Genomic DNA, 19407 nt, shown 5'->3' with positions numbered 1-19407 from the left:
TAGATCGGGTGGTCCTGAACTCTTACGCCCGCTCCTGGTACCCTACACGCCCCAGCGCACCTTGCGCTCCTTAGGACAGCACCTAGTGTCTGTCCCTCGAGCCAGGCTCAGCAGAATGGGTGGCCGCTCCTTTAAAGTCTTGGGATCTAAACTCTGGAACTCCCTGCCACTTCATATTCGCTCTCTGACCAACCTGACTGCCTTTCGTAAGGCAACTAAATCTCATCTGTTCCCTCTGATCTAGATTTCCTGCTGTTTCTCCCTTTCCCCTCAGGTGTCCTTCTTGGTTTAGCGCCGGGACGCCCTGTTGCTGGGGTAGCTGTTTTGCACTTTAACAAATTTTTAACATAACATATAGTGTATTAATTTACATGTATACATTTTTTCCCAATAGCAGGAACGTTTTTATAATCGCTGAAATGTCCGGAAAATTACCAATACAAACAGTTTGTAGAAATGTGAGAAGGAACGTGTATAAAAGCGCGATGTTATCTAACTCCAAATTAATATAGTAACAATTACCAATCATAACATCTTTCTTTTAATATCTTTTAGATGCAGAGCTTCAGGTTGGATTATGTAACAAGAACGACTGCAATGGCACAAGGTGAGCAAAGAAGCTTGTTTCCGAAAGAATGACAAGTTATCTGTGAAAGGAGAGAATGTGTAGTATGCAGCAGAGGCGCAAAACACGCATTGGGCTAACGGGGCTTCAGCTAGGATGAGATAGCTTCCTGGGCCCACACACTATCGCACCTGAGTACTTCACAGGTCTTTTAAAGACATTTTGCATGTTAATGAGGCTTTGATGCCCCCCCGCTTACAGCCCCTGCAGCTCCACTCTTCTTTTTGCTTGAAGTTAAGCCCCCCCCGAAAAAAATTCTAGCCCCCCCCCCCGATATTTTTGACTGTGGTTTCGCCTCTGGCTTCAGGCACCCCCCCCCCCGTCGTGTGTGTCTCTCCCACACTTAATGTCCTTTTGTCTCTCTTTCTCTTTCTTACTCTCTCACATCGTTTCTCTTTCTTTTTGAAAGTTTTGGACGTTGCTATCTCCAGTCTGCTGTATACAACCTTATCTGAGTTGAAGTGGTGAACTCTCTTGATTACAGTGAAGGCTTCTTCGACACGTAGAGCACCCTCTTTCAATCACGCCAATGGCTCTAGGTGAGCAAAGAATTTTGTTTCTGAAACAACAACAAATTATTTGTGAAAGGAGAGAGTGGGTAGTGTGCAGCATCTTGACTGTGTAGAAATGTATAATTACCTCCGAGCAATGACAACAGATAGGTTACAACAGTCTGAGAAACAGACCTACAAGCTTTTTGCGCCACTTTTGTGTCACGTTTAACATGGGAAAAGTGGCGCATGGAGTTGGTAAATCTGCGTCTGACTTTTCAAGAAAAAATCTCAACTCCAGACTCTGCGAGACAGTTTTAATGTTGTTTTCTCTCTCTTTCTCTCTCTCACTCTCTGTGACACCATTTCTCTTTTCTTTTAAAGTTATAGACACTGCTGTCTACTTTGACATGTAGAAGCAGAGTTGAATTGAAGTTGTGAACTCTGGTGGCCGCAGTGTTTATACAAGGTAAGCACAGCGGCCTAGATATACAATGCCTCCATTGCAATGCATTAGAAATAAGTCGGCATATTTACAATCCCGTTGTGCCACTTTTGTGTCAGTAACACAGTAGGCACTTCCATATAGATACCACTTGAACACGGGACTATAACAGAAGTGAAATGTACTAGGCACACTGCACACGTAAAATCGTAGTGTTACCTTCACTTGTAATGCTTCACCTTATTTAGTCAAATCTACATAACTTTAAACTCTTTTTTTTCTTTTTTTGTTTTGCAGATTACCTACCCAACATCTTTTGGAGTCCACATCACAATTTGTTTATAATACTGTTTTATTAAAGTTATTTTTCTAGTTGTTTATTACATTATCTTTAAGTTTCGTTTACAGTTATTGTTGTTTTAATAAAAGTTAATTAAAAAAACTATATACTTGTTTTTTTTTTGGGTGGGTGGACGGTCCACAACAAAAATAATATTTATAATTTGAAGTACTATAGTAAGATGTTTCACAGTAGGGTTGAAAAGTGCTGGCTGTATAATAAGTTATATTTTCTCTGGATGGACTACAACATAGAAAGGAAATCAAAGTAAAACAAAACAATGTGTACCACATTTACAAACCTCTTACGACATTTTCGCGTGCATAACCTACCCCCTACAAAATTTACTGTTTGGGCCTCAATGACGCCCCTCAAACCACGAAAACGACTACCCCCCAGAGATTTCTATATTGTGTGAGGGAGGCTGCGTGGCCACCGCCTGATGCCCTGGAGTACACCACACCCAGACCCGGTTCCTGCAGTGTCCTGGGGGGAAACAGCCGTTACAACGCGGTCATAACCACGCGTGACCGTCACCACAAATTCATTAGCACGCATATGGCTTTACCACGCATGCTTTTACAACTAGTATACATTTACCACGCATGATAAAGGCATAAGCATGATAATGGCTTTGTGGTGACGGACACGCGTTGTAACGGCTGTGGCTTACGTGCTACAAATTAATTTTTAGGTATGTGTGTGACCAAGTCTGATGACATCAGAGGCCAAGGACAAACACCGTGGTGTATGTGGCAGGAAATCTCATCGATCACAGAGAAGATAGGCGGAGGGTAAAATGAAAGTAACAGATATAATAAAAATAATGGAGGAAAACTACTAAAATGGCGGTGGATGGAGTATGTAATCAACGTTTGGCGCCTCGGCAATACGTTTCAAATAAATACAGATAGAATATGATTATGACACATGGCCCGGGAAAAGAAAGCAGAAAATGTAATACCTGAAGTGAGGACAGCTTTGCATGGAGAACTTGAAGAAAAAGAAAGAAACATGGGCCTGGAAACGAGGCTGCGCATGCAAAGAGAGTACAACTGGTGCACAAAAAAAACTGAAAGTTTTACATACTAGCATAAAAATATAGCTCTTTTTTTGAGCAGTAAAGTTAGTTCTCAAAAATAACTGTTTTTTTTTTTTAGCCCCAATGCCCACGTCCTTCAAGAGCCGGCATTGTTTTGTCAGAGAGAGCAGCTTACATGCTGCTCTCTCTGACGAAAAACAATCTGCTTTCCTACTTGAAAGAGAAAGCAGATTAACTTGCTCTCTCTTTCAAATAGGAAAGCGGTTTGCTGTGGTAAAGTGGGAGCTGCGACGCTCCCGCCCTACCATAGCAAACAGCAGTGTCCGGGGGGTAGGCACCCCGAGTCTCTGCAGGAGCCGGCCCTGGGAGGTGGTGGTCCCCAGGGCCATCAAGGGTTCCAGGAGGGGGGACTTGCGACCCCCTCCCAACATTAAAAAGCCCCAGGGCTGGAAGGTCATTTTACATATTACTGCCCCAGGAAGGTGGCAGTCCCCAGGACGTGTACAGGGGGAGAGGGAGGGGGAGCTGAAAACACACTTTAAAAAAAATATATTTATAAATAAAACCCCAGGGTGTGGCTTTCCCCGGGTCTCGGAGAGCCTTACAACCCCCCATTATGAAAAGAAATATCCCGGGGGCTAATTAATAATAAAACAGACTTCTAGGTTTTTTTCCTTTTCCACCGCGTACGATACGCGAACTCTGCGATTTTTTTATTTAAAAAAAAAATTAATACAATTGGGGCCTACAGATCCATGTGGGACCCCCTGAGCAGGCCTAGAGGGTGAGGATGTTTCTACCCTGCCCCCTTTCCTTATTTTTCAACTTTGTTTTACTGTTTTCTTGTGACTCGGTTCTACCGAGACACAAGATGGCTGCCAACACTTCTTGGTTTGGAGTGTTGACAGACAGTTGACATCCAATCAACATGCAGCTCGTGCTCGTAATTGTATGGATTTCCTACGCGTACAGTACTTCATCTACAGATATCACTATGATTTAACTTTTGATTTTCTCAGGAACTACTGAACAAGTCAGAAGAAAACAGTAAAACAAAGTTGAAAAATAAGGAAAGGGGGCAGGGTAGAAACATGTTGACCCTCTAGGCCTGCTCAGAGGGTCCCACATGGATCTTTAGGCTCAAAAATTATTCTTTTTTTTTTTAATAAAAACATTGCGGGGTATGCGTATGGTACTCGTACGCAAACTAGAAGTCAGTTTTATTTTTAATTAGCTCCCGAGGGGGGCCAAATCCCGGGGGTAATTTTTTTCTCTAATAAGGGGTTTGGAAGTGTCCAACAGGAACAAAAGAATAAAAAAAAAATGTCGAGGACAGTGATGCTCCTGCTTCCTGCGTTTTATCAGGTCAATAGACTGTTCCTCATAACACAAATGTTTATTGCAATAAATGCATAGAAATTTTATTTTAGCAAAATCAGGATAAATTTGTGGGTGTGGACTGCTTGCTGAAAATGCTGGTGCAGCAGTTGATGTGCTTGGTCCAGCCGCAGCTGGTGGGGTGTCCTTCAACCTCCATGTTGCAGCTCGAGCAAAGTTGTTGGGGTGTAAGTTCTTCACCTGTCGCTCCATATTTGCTGTGCCAAAGAAGTATTTTTTAGATGGATCACCCCTTGAAAGAGTTGTTTGGCAAATTTTACAGGTTACTTTTGGAGCATTAACCTTTTTTTGCCCTTCTGGAAAAGTAAAAAACTGCTAAATTAGGGCTTCTTTCCTCTTCTTTGGAAATTCCTCAGGAATGAAATATTCCTCTGAATAATGGCTGGAAGATGAGTCCATTGCTGTTATTATGGTAAAATTTGTTCTATTTAACAAGATTCTCAGCTCCAAGGTGCACTCTCCTGAATGGGTCTCTTTTATAACTGGATTCGATCTCTGCATTTTCCAGGAGACGTGGGCCTGTGAGCCCTTGCTTCTCTTGGGTTTCCTGAATTTTTCTGTACCAGCATGCAAGGGCCCCAAGGGACGGACGAAAGGGGGCCTAACTATTGGGTCCCGACAGGCACTCTTTGATAGAGTAGAGGAGCTCCCGACCGGAAATAATGACATCCAGCTGATTAGGATAAGCATGGGGCTGGGAGTTTTCTTAAACATCTACAATCTATATGTAAGAGGGATGGACGGAGGGAAATCCCAGGTTTTGGCAGCCCTTGACCGCCTGATTGGTGCCCAGCCAAGTGAGAATAATATATTTATTGCTGGGGATCTGAATATGACCTTTGAGCCTCTCTCTGTAGGTGACTGGCACTCTGGGGAGGATGTAGTCTCCGAGTGGGGGATCCCTAAACTGGATTTAAAACCTGTAAGTAGATGGACAGCAGGCACAATCCAGATGAATGGTATATGTAGCGAAAGGGGGCTTAGGGCTTTGAATGGAAGATCAGCGAGCGACGGCCAAGGTGCCAACACTTTTGATAATGGTCGCTCGCAAAGCAGGATTGATTATGCCATCTGTAATCGGGCAATCTGGCACTTGATGAGTGACATGAAGGTGGTCAGTAGGCAGGAGAGTGACCACAACCCTCTATGTATTTTTCATCTGCTATGGGGGGGATCGAGAAGGGCAAAATAATGTTGAAAGGTATGTCGAAGAAGCTGTGGTGGAGATCGTTCCTACGAATGATATGAGGAGGGTCAAGTGGCCCAAAATTGTAATTAACAGCGAGGTGCTAGAAAGTATTAGCAGAAATCTAGACAGTACTATGGCGGCTATGGACGCCATAATGAGCATGGAACCTGGGAGTGGAATTGACTTGGACAAAATCACTAATTTGCATTGTGAATTTTTTTATATTATCAAGGGTCATTTCTGCAAGAGAGCCCCACACCCCACAGGCAAGAACCATCGTCCACCAAAAATGGGGTGGTATAATGCGGTCTGTAAGACAGCTAGAACTTCTCTGGGAACGGCGATTAAAAAGAGAGACCCTACAGCCGTCAGGGAAGCAAGACGAAACTACAAGGCAAGTCTAATCATGGCCAAGAAGCAATGGGACGAACAGCACTGGCAAGACCTTAAAGCTGCCGGTTCTGCTACGGACTCCAGATTATTCTGGAATATCGTCAAGTGAGGAAAGGAAGGTCTCCCCGATCCACCGTCAAACCATGTCTCCCAGACTAGTTGGCTAGATTATTTTTGGACCCCAATATAGGTGTCGTCCGAGGATAAGATCAGGGAGCCTGTAGCCATTACTACATTCGCTGTCCCTCCTTTTAATAACGCTGACGTAGCTGAGGCCCTGGACCTGATGGGGTCCCTGCGGATGTCTTCCTTCATGAGAAAATGCGATGGGGCTGGTATATTCTGGAGTTAGCTAATGCGGTGGCGCTAGGGGCACCTGTACCAAAGTCTTGGAAAGGGGCTGTAATAATCCCTGTGTATAAAAAAGGAGACAAGACACTCCCAGGAAATTACAGGCCCATCAGTTTAATAGACACGGTACAAAAGGTGATAGGTAAAATGACTCTAGCAAAAATCATGGTCTGGGTAGAAGGAAATAACATCTTGTCTCCTTATCAAACTGGCTTTCGTAAGCTAACCAGTACCACAGACCAGATATTCCGGTTTACGTTGCTACTTTGGAAGGTAGTGTAGCTGGGGAAGGGCAGTCTGTATGCTGCTTTTATTGACCTACGAGCAGCCTTCGACTTAGTCCCCCGGTCCCTTCTATGAAAAGTGTTAGCTGGGATGGGCATGCCGCTGGAAATCTTATCACTAACAATGAGACTACATGAGTCAAACTATGCCAACATCCAGTGGGGGAGGCATGGGCAGGTCACTGCTGAGTTTCAAGTAGAGCGGGGTGTGCGCCAAGGCTGTGCCATGGCCCCAACACTTTTTTCATTGTATAATAATGGAGTAGTTGAGCGTATGCTGTCTGGCTCCGTAGATGCTCCTACCTTGGATGGAGTGAAAACGCCCATTCTACTATTTGCAGATGACGCGCTCATCATATCCAAAACCCCTAGTGGTCTGCAGTATGCCTTAAAAATTTTTGAGGGTTTCTGTGTTGATCGTGGGCTTGAAGTAAACGTAGCTAAAACGAATCTCATGGTATTTAACCCTCATGCTAGCTTTAAAGGGAACTTCTTTATGGATGGCCAACGAGTGGCAATGGTTTCGGACTTCGTTTACCTGGGAATCCACATAGCTAAGGGCGTAAAATAGAGGAAGCACACTGAAATGGCAGCCCTTAAACTTCGCCAAAATGCTGGGGCTATAAGTGCTGAACACAAGAAATCCCTGACCAAACCGATTTCGCCAGCTCTCCAGGTGTACGAGGCCAAAGCTCTTGGCGCGGCGCTTTATGGCGCCGAACTATGGGGCTACAACAACTTGCCCCCTTTAACACTTGTTGAAAACAAATTCCTGCGAAACCTTATTGGCCTCCCTAAAAGTACACCCATGAAGCCACTACGCTATGATCTAGGTAGGAAAGCCATATCTGATGGCTTTCCTACGACCAATTTTATACTAGCGGCGCATCTGGGTTACCCCGGAACTTGTGCATTATGCGAGGGGCTTCCTGGATGTAATTAAAATGGAAAAATTCCATAAGATAGGCTGGCTAAAGGATTTGCGTAGATCACTGGAAAAAATGGGTATGAAGGGATTATGGGAGAATCCAGAGCTGGCTCAATTCCCGACTAAAGACACCATAAAAACAAGGTATTGGGAAATGGTAGTACACCGAGACTGGAATGATGCTGATCCCACCTCCCTGGAAGGTCGCTTCTTGGAAGCGAAGGTCTCCCCGTCCCTGGAGCCTTATTGGGACATTTTAGCTAGGCCCCAGGATAGGAAACTCTATTTCCAGCTCAGAGTGGGGTTGCTCCCAATTAGATCGCTAACAGGAAGATAGGGAGAAGCTAATTCTAATATCTGCCCAGCTTGTAACAATGGCATTGAGTCCATTGCCCACCTTCTTTTTGTTTGTGGGGCATATTCAACACCCCATCGTGTCTGGTTAAGGGCAATGTGCAAATTGCTTGGCACGAGAGAGAGTAAGGTGGCTTTAAGAATAATCTGTACTAGCACTCAGCAGTTGTATCTGTGGCGGTTGCAAAATTCTTGGGATGGGCATGGGCTATCAGAAGGAAATTGATAGCATGATAGTAGGTTGGTTGAGATCAAGCCTTCATTTCTATGTCACTGTGCTAGTTACAAGGAATGTTTTGACCATGTTGATGGGTCCTCATTGGTCGTACTATCATATGTACTGAGGTTTTTTTGTTAGTTTTTTAATATTTGTAAAGCCAAAATGCTTTATTCTTTTAAATTCCCAATATGTAACTACTGCTCCTTTTATGTAACATGGTTAACAAGGAAATGTATTGGAGTTTGTAAATATATATATTTTTTTATCAAGAATGAAAACGGTTTTAAATGTACTGTGCTTTTATGAGTTTTTACCTCGAATAAAGCAAATTTGACTGACTGACTGGTTTGGGTGACAGGTAGGTCAAATATCTAATAAGTGTCCAACGTAGATTAAATAATCTGCCAAGAAATTCTCTGGGTGGAATCACTCCATATGAAATCCTTTTAGGTACGAGAATGATTGTCTAAGACCTCGATTGTCATACTTCAGTGCTAGAACAAAAACCCTTTGATATCCAAGACCGTTTGGCTGTTTTGCAGGACTTAAATGAAACAAGAAGAAGTCTAAGCAACACATTACAGAAGCCAACGACCACTGAAGAAAAACCACCTGTCCCAGCAAGGCCTTTCTTGATTCCAAAGGTTGGGTATCTAGTCAGAGAAAAGATTGAGGACAAGAAGGAATTTGGGCCTTCTTACAGACAACCAGTACCTGTCCTAGCCATCCACAGATAAAGAACAGTATTACTGCCGCCCCTTGCTGGTAAAAAGGAAAACCGGTTCGTGTCCATCGACCTGGTAAAACCACATCATGTGGCCGATCATAAGTAGTGGGCCAAGTGTACTCCAAAGATGTAGCAGACGCCCAAATCTGGCTACTATCCAAGAGGTTCAAACTGAGCGACTCATCACCTTTGAAGTATCTGCAGTGCGAAAAGGACTATGCAACAAAGCCATGGAACTTGTACCTCTTGAGACCCAAATAACAGTTCATCAAGAAACGACTGTCTACAATGAAATAGCAACTGTAACAAGTGATCAAGTGGTTCCAGTGATTTCAACAAATCCTGAAGCAATTCCAACAATTGACAGAACTGCCTCTGGCTATTTCATTAACTTTGATACATTTTCCGAGGATCCCAGCGAACCTGAAATGATGCCAGTAAAAAGAACTTTTAAAGAACTAGCAAAAGATATTTTTCGTCAACTAGAAAAGACATAACTGGTTTCACCATGGATTGAACTTTGGATTGTGTTGGGTGTACTTTTTCTTCTACTTTGGTTGACTCTTGTGTTTACTTTGGGAATGCTGATAAATGGAAGATATGTTAAAAAGGACACAGCAAGTAAGAACATCAACTTACTCCTCAGGCCACACAAATCATCTCATCGTGAGCAAAGAGACTTGTCATCAGTGAACATCACAGCCATTCCTACACCAGGTGGTATAGCTTGGGACAGAACTGAATATGACATTCTTGGTCCGGCGGAGCTGTTGAAGATTCTACGCCAATTCAAGATTTCCTTGAGTGACTTTGTTTCATCTAGTACCTTTTATGATGATTGGGACTTCGAGATTGTTAATAATTTGATGTCAGACTTAAAAATGTCTGCAACGTTTACAAATAATGTACACTTAGAAGGTTCATCATATTATGAACAAATGTATTGTTATAATCACTATGGTTATCATTTCTTGCATAAATCTGCAAGTCCTAGAAATGTATTAACATATAACCAATGGGAACATTGTCCTACGCCACCAAAGGGTAGCTCAAAAACATTTTTGGGCAAATTTCCATACTTTTCAGGGTTTAATGTTTCAAATCCAGAATCATTTTACTTTAAAAATGTTAATAAGACAGGAATGAAAAATATGTTGACAAATACAAAGCAAATGTATTCTGCGGCCTTTTATTCTCAGCTGTCTACATTAGGCTTTGACTTTTGGAAAGACACCAATAAGACAAAAACGGTCTGGGCACAAAGGCCTGGCAGGTGCAACGGTTAGAAGCTTTATTTAGAGCCTGCATCATTCCAGAGCAAATAATGTTTTTGAATGACACTGTTCAGCAGACATCTTGTCTTGGGTTAGCCAAGATAAAAGACTTAAACAATCCATACATACCTACACCTACGACTGATAGCAGTAACACTTCAGAGGGGGAGGTCGACGTACATACTATTTTGCTTCATAACACAACAGATGCTGATTGGAAAAGATGGTTATTCTGGTCCACAGACACGCACAACTGTCAAGATAGATTCCTGAATAAGACACAAGGGTTCTCATTCACTAGGCCAGATCCAAGATATGTTCAGAGACAGCATCCAGGGATAGTAACATCATACAGTGTAGGGAAACCGTGCCTTGAATGGCTACACAAGTCCACACCAAAGGAAGCAAAACAACACTTATCTTTACTTAAAGATGGCGCTGACATGAGGGACTTCTTACAAGGACCTACTAAACCGCGTCATAAACGTTTTATACACGCCGGTATCTATGCTCTATATAGTGAAGCATGGAACATTACGCAAGCAGAGACCGCAGAATGAATACGAGAAATTGATAATATTAATTTAGAGAAATCTTCCTCTGTAGTTGACAATAGGTTAATGACTCTGTCATCCAGGATATATTCTTTGGACAGCATAGTATTCTCTGCCTTAGACATAATGAAACAGTACTTGGTCATGTTGCAACATGGTCAGTCGCAATTGCGTTCTATAATGCTATTAGGCTTGATGTTACAAAACCTTCATTCAGGCTATGTGCCTTGGCGTTTAATCAACACAACGTCATTATTTTCAGAATTTAATCTCACACATAAACAAATCAAATTGGAACAGAGGGGAGCAGACTATACGGTGCTGAGCATCAAAAACTGGAAAGATTGCCATTTACAGTCGCTGAAAAACCAGCTATTGAATGGATAATACAAGGTACAATCACTCTGTCTGCTACAATTTTCCAATTTCAGTATTGCTTAAAACATATACCAGCAGGCCTATATGAAAGGTTTGTTAAAGAAAACATCAAGACATTATACACACAGATGTTGGAGTGGGGGGAAAGAAGGGGGGAAAGAAGTGTTTCTTAGTGGCAATAATTGTGAAAATGCACTAAGCGGTTCTCTCCTATGTCAGGGTATAAACTTACACGGGGCCTGCGATGGTTCCTCTAACAATTTATCCTGCCACCTGAAAGGTTCACTAGCTGCAGGGATTGATCAAATTTTTAGGCAGCTTTCTAATGGAAGTTACATAATGTTGAATGATCACAGCTGCTGTGGCATGTTGCCAGGTTTAACCTATCTCATAACTGTGTCAGGCAATCTCACTTACTGTATGCAAGTATTGTTTCCAAAAACCAAGACAGACTGGGAGTTGCCGTTATGGATTTCACTGAACATCTCTTCTATATGAATTGATACTTTGAGCAGAATGAAAGCCATTCTTTCACAGAAAACTGTGCCACTGACCTCGGCCAAAGAGACCTATGATCTGCAAGTCGCAAGGACTTCTGAAGAGATACACACCCTATTAACTACAAATTGTACTTTACATTTCTCAGAAATGTTAGGTCGTATCTTAAACATGTCTGATACGAATGGTATTGTACATGTATTTAAGACAATTTGTGCGGGACTGTTAGCACCTTTTGAAGCAGTCCTAGGCATATTTCCAAACTTCGTGCACTCTGTATTTGGTGGACTGCCTCTCATTTTGGGACTTGCAGCAGGGATACTATTTTTGCTCCTTCTGCTCCAATATTGCAAGCCAATCCACAGCAGACACCCAGATCACAGTGGAAAATACTCTACTGGCGATGAAGTGTTGTGAGCGCATAGTCCAAATTTTGGGATTAACTCGTTTAAGAGAATTAAACACCACATGGTTCATGTCATTCAGACCAATCTGGCAAGATTGCATCTTACCTGTTCTACGATGCCTGCTATGTGGAGAAGAATGCGTGCTAGACATCTGTCTGACACTCCCATCAGTCATGACAATGGATACTGATGCTTTGCTGGACCCAGTAAAGGCCCATGCGCAGTGTTGTCCCCAGTGGCTACCAATTCTAATGAAGGCATTCATTGAGATCTCACAGACGCAAAATACTGACGGTGAGGTACGAGAGGAAAGCGGCACACCGGTATCAAATTTGAACATTGCTAAAGCGACCAACGCTGACGGCGATGCTTCACAGCTTTGTGCAATTAATCTTCTTAATGAGGTAATCCAACTTTCACCTACAATGGTAGACAAATTCTTTTCAGACTTAGAAGATTTGATGTTTTCTCCAAACAATAACACTGACTTTTGATTTGGCACACAGTGTTGGAGAGACTGTGAATTTGACCATCATTTTTTCAAAACCAGTTTCTATATTCAGAAGTCTATTTTTTCCATGATCAAACTTTTGTTTTTTCCAAATTTGTATCTTTTATTTTTATTTTATTTTTTGGCACAAAGTAATCTGCTCATAGAACTATTCATAGAGAACTAGAATTCTTTGAAATAACTTTCAAGAGACAATATTTGACCTTGTCCACATTCAAATAGTTTTTATAATCTGCCATGGAATGGTCTCAACTTTTTCTAATGTAATTAAGAGCCATTTCATGAATGCATTTTCGTGATTCATTCGGATAGCATTTACAAAATGTTAAACTATATGCTTTGAATGAAACGTTGCTTTAAATGCGTACAGCACAAATGCTTTTCGTGTAGAACCAGTACCAATAAATTTTTATGTATTTTGGGTGGGTTTTTTACACAACATGTTTAGATATGTTTTAATGTGTTTAGAACTTAGTAATGTCATACATAAGAAAGTGGAGTGGGTGTTCTGTGGCATTTAGAGCTCCGAGTGAATTTTCCCGATTCATGCCCTTATATAGGAATAGAAATCAATCCCTTATTAAGGCATAAACCTCGCGACCCAAATACAGGCATGGCTACTTCCACCCATACCAAACGTCACAATGATTTCTTGGTAAATCGGCTTAAGCAATTAGGGAACTTCCCCTTGCTTTGTCCAAGAACTCGTGTACTTTGCAAAGAACAACTATTCCGTAGGGGTTCTTTCCTGATGTTCATATGCCCGACTTACGTCAAACTATGGCAATCCTAAACACCCTCAAGGTATAAATATACCTTCACTTGCTATGGCAAACTACGGTGGTTTGGAGTAGTTCGACTATCTACTTGCACGACGCAGCTCGCTACAGCAAGTGCCGCAGGAAGCCGACTCTCCAGCTGACGCACTGAGCAAGAGGCTGCCCTTCTCTCCCCGAGAATCCAGCTCCAGTGTTTCCAAGCTCCCCTTGCGGGGTGTTGGGAAATCGAGTCCCGAGACAGAGATACCAGACCTCCTTCATTCTAAACTAAGGTATGGAGCTGATTAGAACCTAGAGAAACCTTGGGTAGATTCTTGGCAAAAGCAACTAAACCTATGCTACACAATACTTACTTCTTCCCGCGTACTAGACTTAGGTTAGGTTCATTGGGGTAGGCGTATTTGGAATAACCAGTTGAGTATTTTTAGTCAATGTTATTCATGTATGTATTTTTATATGGATTAGAAACCATACAATGCTTTTACAGTATTATTGTATAATACTATTCTTGCTGTACACATTATACTTTTCAGTCTGCTTAACAATTGTAGCAGTTCACTTCTCTTGTATGAGAAAGAAGACTGTTCAATAAACCTTTTTATTGAAAACGCCCGCCTCTCTATTTCTCTACAACTCTGTTAAAACAAAGCATGCACTGAGTGAAATACTTATCTATTGTTTCTACGACTCTGAGAGATATATTTCTTATTCTTGGGAAACAAAGTTGTCATGTTTATGCAGTTGTCAGAAACGAATCCCTTCTTGTGAATTCGAGAACGTTTCTAGTGACCTCTGAGCTAGCTGGCACTCACTATTAAGTTTAGTATATTCGATAGAGACCTAGTCGGCCTCAGTCCTAATCTATAGGATATATTATTCCAATGCGCAGAGCCTATTGGGAATATAGGAACTACACTACAGAGAGAGACAGACAGCGTGAGACTGAGACAAAGAGAGCGAGGGAGACAGACAGAGGTACACAGACAGAGGGAGACAGAGGTAGGGAGACAGAGGTAGGGAGACAGAGGGAGGGAGACAGAGGGAGGGAGACAGAGGGAGGGAGACAGAGGGCGACAGACAGAGGGCGACAGACAGAGGGCAACAGACAGAGGCAGCCAAACAGAGGCAGCCAAACAGAGGGAGACAGACTGAGGGAGACAGACAGAGGGAGGGAGACAGAGGGAGGAGGGTTACAGAGGGAGGGAGACAGATAGAGGGAGACAGAGGGAGATAGAGAGAGGGAGGGAGACAGAGGGAGGGAGATAGAGGGAGGGAGATAGAGGGAGGGAGACAGAGGGAGACATAGGGAGGGAGACAGAGGAAGGGAGACTGAGGGAGTGAGAGGGAGGGAGACAGAGAGGGAGACAGCCAGATTGAGTGAGAAAGAGGGAGACAGAGAGAGGGAGAGGGAGAAGGAGAGAGAGAGAGAGAAGGAAGGAGGGAGAGAGAGATAGAGAGAGGGAGGTAGACAGAAGGAGACAGAGAGGGAGACAGAGGGCGACAAACAGAGGGAGACAAAGGGCGACCAACAGAGAGAGACAGGCAGACAGAGGGAGGAGGGCAATAGAGGGAGGGAGACAGACAGAGGGAGACAGACGGAGGGAGACAGAGGGAGACAGAGGGAGAGAAAGGGAGGGATGGAGACAGAGAGAGAGAGAGAAGGAGACAGAGTGAGTTAGACAGAGGGAGACCGAGAGAGAGAGAGAGATGGAGGGCAAGAGAGAGAAAGAGAGAGGGAGACAGAAAGAGGCAGAGACAGGGACAGACAGATTGAGTCAGAGAAAGAGAGGCTGAGAGACAGAGAGAGGAAGACAGAGGGATACAGAGAGAGGAAGGCAGAGAGAGACAGAAGGAGGGAATCAGGGGAAGACAGAGGGAGGGAGAAGGAGACAGAGGGAGGGAGACAGTGTGGGACAGTGAGAGAGAGGGAGGCAGAGAGAGAGGGAGATGGAGGGAGACAGAGAGAGGGAGACAGAGAGAGGGAGACAGTGGGCGACAGACAGAGGGTAACAGACAGAGGGAGACAGACAGAGGGAGACAGACAGAGGGAGGGATACAGAGGAAGGAGGGTGACAGAGAGAGAAGACTGATAGAGGGAGACAGAGACAGAGGGAGAAAGACAGAGGGAGACAGAAGGAGGGAGGCAGAGGGAGACAGAGGGAGGGAGACAGAGGGAGAGAGAGGGAGGGAGACAAAGAGAGGGAGACAGAGTGAGTAAGACAGAGGGAGACAGAGAGAGAGAGAGAGAGAGAGAGAGAGGGAGAGAAGGAGGGAGGAGGGAGAGAGAGACAGATTAAGGAAGGTAGACCGAGAGAGAGGGAGGGAGGAAGACCATGAGAGAGAGTTAGAGAGAGAGAAAGATGTGTGCATGCTGGGTCTGGTGGCTCAGTGGACGAAGGCGTCCACTGCAGGTGTCTGTGTTCAACATCCTGGTCACAGTTTTTTTTTTGCTTAAGCCCAGCCCCCCTCCCCTACTGACCCCGCCCCCACCAGTGCGGTCCTCGGCCACAAACCACACTGTAAATTTGGCTCCCGAGAGAAAGTTTGTGAGTACCCATGCCCTAGACTAACAAAAGCATTTAATTATGAAAACGGATGCAATCCGTCTGGGTTGAGTTGGTAGACGGACAGGTAATTATGAGCTATGTGGTCACAGTAGGAAGGATTTCAGTTCCCCAGTTAGGACCTAAAATCAGTGGATGATATTCCATCCTTCCATTGACTGCACAGTCTTTGTGTATATATGTATTTCCTCCACTTCTACCCTTCTCGAAAGTGTAGAGGAAAGTTCAAGAGGAAAGAACTTTGCTGTTTCTTGACTAAGCGTCCATAGTTCCCACTCTCTTAGACGATGTTGGAGATGTTGGAATAGCAACTACTATGATGTTTGGTGGATTTTCGTCCAGCAATTCATCAGTCCTTTATTGCTCTTTTCTATCTAGTCATTATGACTAATGGAACTGGAAAACTTAGGGCTCTGTAACTTAGGATGTTCGGTTGCAGCAACCAAAAACTATTCCCTTCAAGAAACGTTCAGCTCTGTATAATCACTAACAACAATGTGTACAATTCAGTGAGTGGTGCACAATACATAATGGTTCTTCTTCAGCTAGTGAATCTCACCTGATGTCGATTTTTTAGGGAATTGTGTCCTGAAAGGTCTGGCTACTTCAATCTAAATGGTCAAAGGAAAGCCATTGGGGCGTGTAGAACTCCTTGGAATTCACTTGGCTCATTGAAATTGGCAGGCTGCATAGAAGCTTTAGGAATCATAAATCTTTGTGTAGTCCTCTAGTTCCACACTGGGATCTCCACTTCCAGTAAAGACGTTACAAGGGCCTCAATTTCAGCCTTTAAAGTAGATATCTTTTGCCATGCATGTGTATAAAGTTTTTTTATTTTTAAAAACATTTTTATTGACTTTTTGCAGCGCAAAAGCAAACAACAAGCATGTCGGTATCGAGCAACACCCCCACATCCCCAACCCCCCGCCCTCCCATCCCACCACTTGGTCCAGGACGCCATTTCTTATTTTCAATAGTTCATCTAGATTTTTCGCCCAAGTCCACAACAAAATTAGCTCCACTTCCCTTATCCGTATCCGTTCAGCAGAGACCCGATGCTCAAGCCTCCTTGTCAGATCAAAGCCCTCCATCCAGTCCATGGTATCGGTGCCATTTGCCCCACACCCTACCAAACTTCTTTGGGCACCCTTTCGCTTTACATGTGACTCTTTCAGCCGCCATGTATAGGTCCATACCCCTCCTCCACTCCTCCAACTGTGGTATGTCAGGTGCCCCCCCCATTTCTGGGCCACGTCTCTCTTGGCCATCACCAAGGCGAGCACCAGAAAAATCAGCAATGGGCAAGCCAAATCCACATCATTCATCATTCGTCATTCCCAGAAGTACAAGCTTAGGGTCTAAGGGTATGGCAATCTCCAGCACCTCCCCCAGCTCTGACAGGAACTCCCCCCAATAGGTTTGAATTTTTGAACAAGACCAGATCGTGTGAATGAAGTCCCAGCCTATCATGGCCACAACGTAAACAAAATGGATCAGACACTCTCCCCATTTTATGCAGGCGCACTCTATCAAAATAGGTCCTATGAAGGATCTTAAACTGGATCAATCTTAGGCGTGATTTAATCGCTACTTCCCTAGGATGCATCAAGAACACACCCCATTCCACTTCATCCATGTCCCCCACCTCCCACTCCCACGTGGCCCTGAAGCTCCCAAGTTTATCTGGTCTATTATTCATTATGGTTTTATACGTCAGGGACACTGCCTTCCTAGGGATCCGTTCTTGCAAAAGGCGGCCCTCTAATGGAGCAGACTCCGGGAGTGCCTCCGTCAAAGCCCCCTCTGCCCTCCAGGCATGACGCAGTTGCATATATTTAAAATATTGGGAGCGGTGGAGCCCATATTCCTGTCGCAGTGAGGGGAAGGACTGTAGCACCCCTTTCTTTATCACATCGCCCTGAGTCGATATGCCAATTGCATCCCAGCACTGGAACACTCTCAACTTGCTAAGTTCCTTCAACCAGGCGCATTTCCACAGTGGGGTTTGCTTCGTTGGTTTGCGGTCCCATCCTATTGTCTTTGTCGCCCTTGTCCATGCCCCCAGCATGATTCTAGTAGCAGACAGCAGTCTGGCCTTCCCCTTGCCTCCGTACAGATAGTTTATACATGTGCGGATGCCCATGGTGTGCCGTTCCAGCGCATAGGTGGGGTGGGTAGCCGGTGCATGTAGCCATTCATTGACGGGGGCCAGGTGCTCCGCCCAATAGTAGGCCTCTATGTCAGGCAAAGAAATCCCCCCATCATATTGGTGTCTCTGTAGAGTCGATTGCGCAACCCTGGGTTGCTCTCCCAGCCATAGAAATGACCTCAGTTCCGCATGAATGTCCCTGAAGACCCGGCAATGCATGGGGAAATATTCATTTTGGAAGGCATACAAATATCTTGGGAGTGAAATCATTTTAAACATCGCTGCCCGGCCCAGCATTGTCAGGGGGAGCAATTTCCATCTAGCCACGTCCTCGGTAATGTTATGTATCACGCGGTTAATATTCCTTTCATAGGAAAGAATACTGTCAGTCGTTATAAATATCCCTAGGTAGGTAAATCCCTCCCTGGTCATTTGCAATCTCGCCGGCAACGTGGGCCACACTTCCCCCCCCCCCTTGGGGATCATAGAGCGTCGACTTGTGCCAATTGATCTGGTAGCCCGCCTTGGCCCATTGCGGTCAAGTTCCGAAAACAGCGTCTGTATGGTAACCTCTGGCTGTGTGATATATAGAAGAACGTCATCTGCATAAAGAGATAGTTTTTCGCCAGTTTTGTCCGCCTGTCCTATCCGGAAGCCTTTGATCCCTTCATTCTGTCGGACTGCGCACGCCATTACTTCTATGGAGAGGGCAAATAACAGAGGGGACAGGGGACAACCCTGTCTAGTACCCCGTCGTACAGGTCAGTATAAAGCAAGCAGATTTTTTGTCTGTATTTGGCTCCAAAACCAAGACGCTCTAATACTCCTTCCAGGAATGGCCATTGGACAGTGTCAAACGCCTTTTCGGCGTCCAGGGATAGGAACCAATGGGGGTCCTTTCTGGTACGGACCTCCATTAACCAATTATGAGTCCTCCTTAGGTTGTATCTGGTCGCCCTTTCAGGGAGGAACCCCGTTTGGTCGAGGTGGACCAGTCCCGGTATGGCCCGTCTCAGGCGGAGAGCCAATATCGTTGCATAAAGCTTCGCCTCCACATTTAGGAGGGAGATGGGTCGGTAAGATGAGCAGTCATCGGGTGGCTTACCCTGCTTGTAGATCGGAATGATCGTGGCCTGTCTGACGTCTAGTGGGAACTGTCCCTCTGCTGCAGCATCCACAAAGAGGCCCAATAAGTGACGGGTCAAGAGATCCGCCATTTTTTTTAAGAATTCCGTCGGGAAACCATTAGGGCCAGGGGTCTTCCCCGTTCGGAGTCTAGTCAATGTCTCCCTAATTTCATCCTCCGTTATATCCACCTCCAGGTCCTGTTGGTCTACCTCCTCTAGTGTCAGGAGGTTGATGTTTGCCATGTACTGCAGTGAGTCTTCCCTCGTCCCTAGATCTCTTGCGTCATAGAAGCCCTCATAGTACCCTGTAAAAGTTTCCGCTATCCTGACATCTGTTTGGGATCATTCCCCTTGACCATCTCTCACTTTCTCCACCCAT

Source organism: Lissotriton helveticus, chromosome 11 (genome assembly GCF_964261635.1).
Source record: "Lissotriton helveticus chromosome 11, aLisHel1.1, whole genome shotgun sequence".
NCBI lineage: Eukaryota > Metazoa > Chordata > Amphibia > Caudata > Salamandridae > Lissotriton > Lissotriton helveticus.
The sequence above is the reverse complement of the archived record's forward strand: the minus strand, read 5'-3'. Positions refer to the sequence as shown.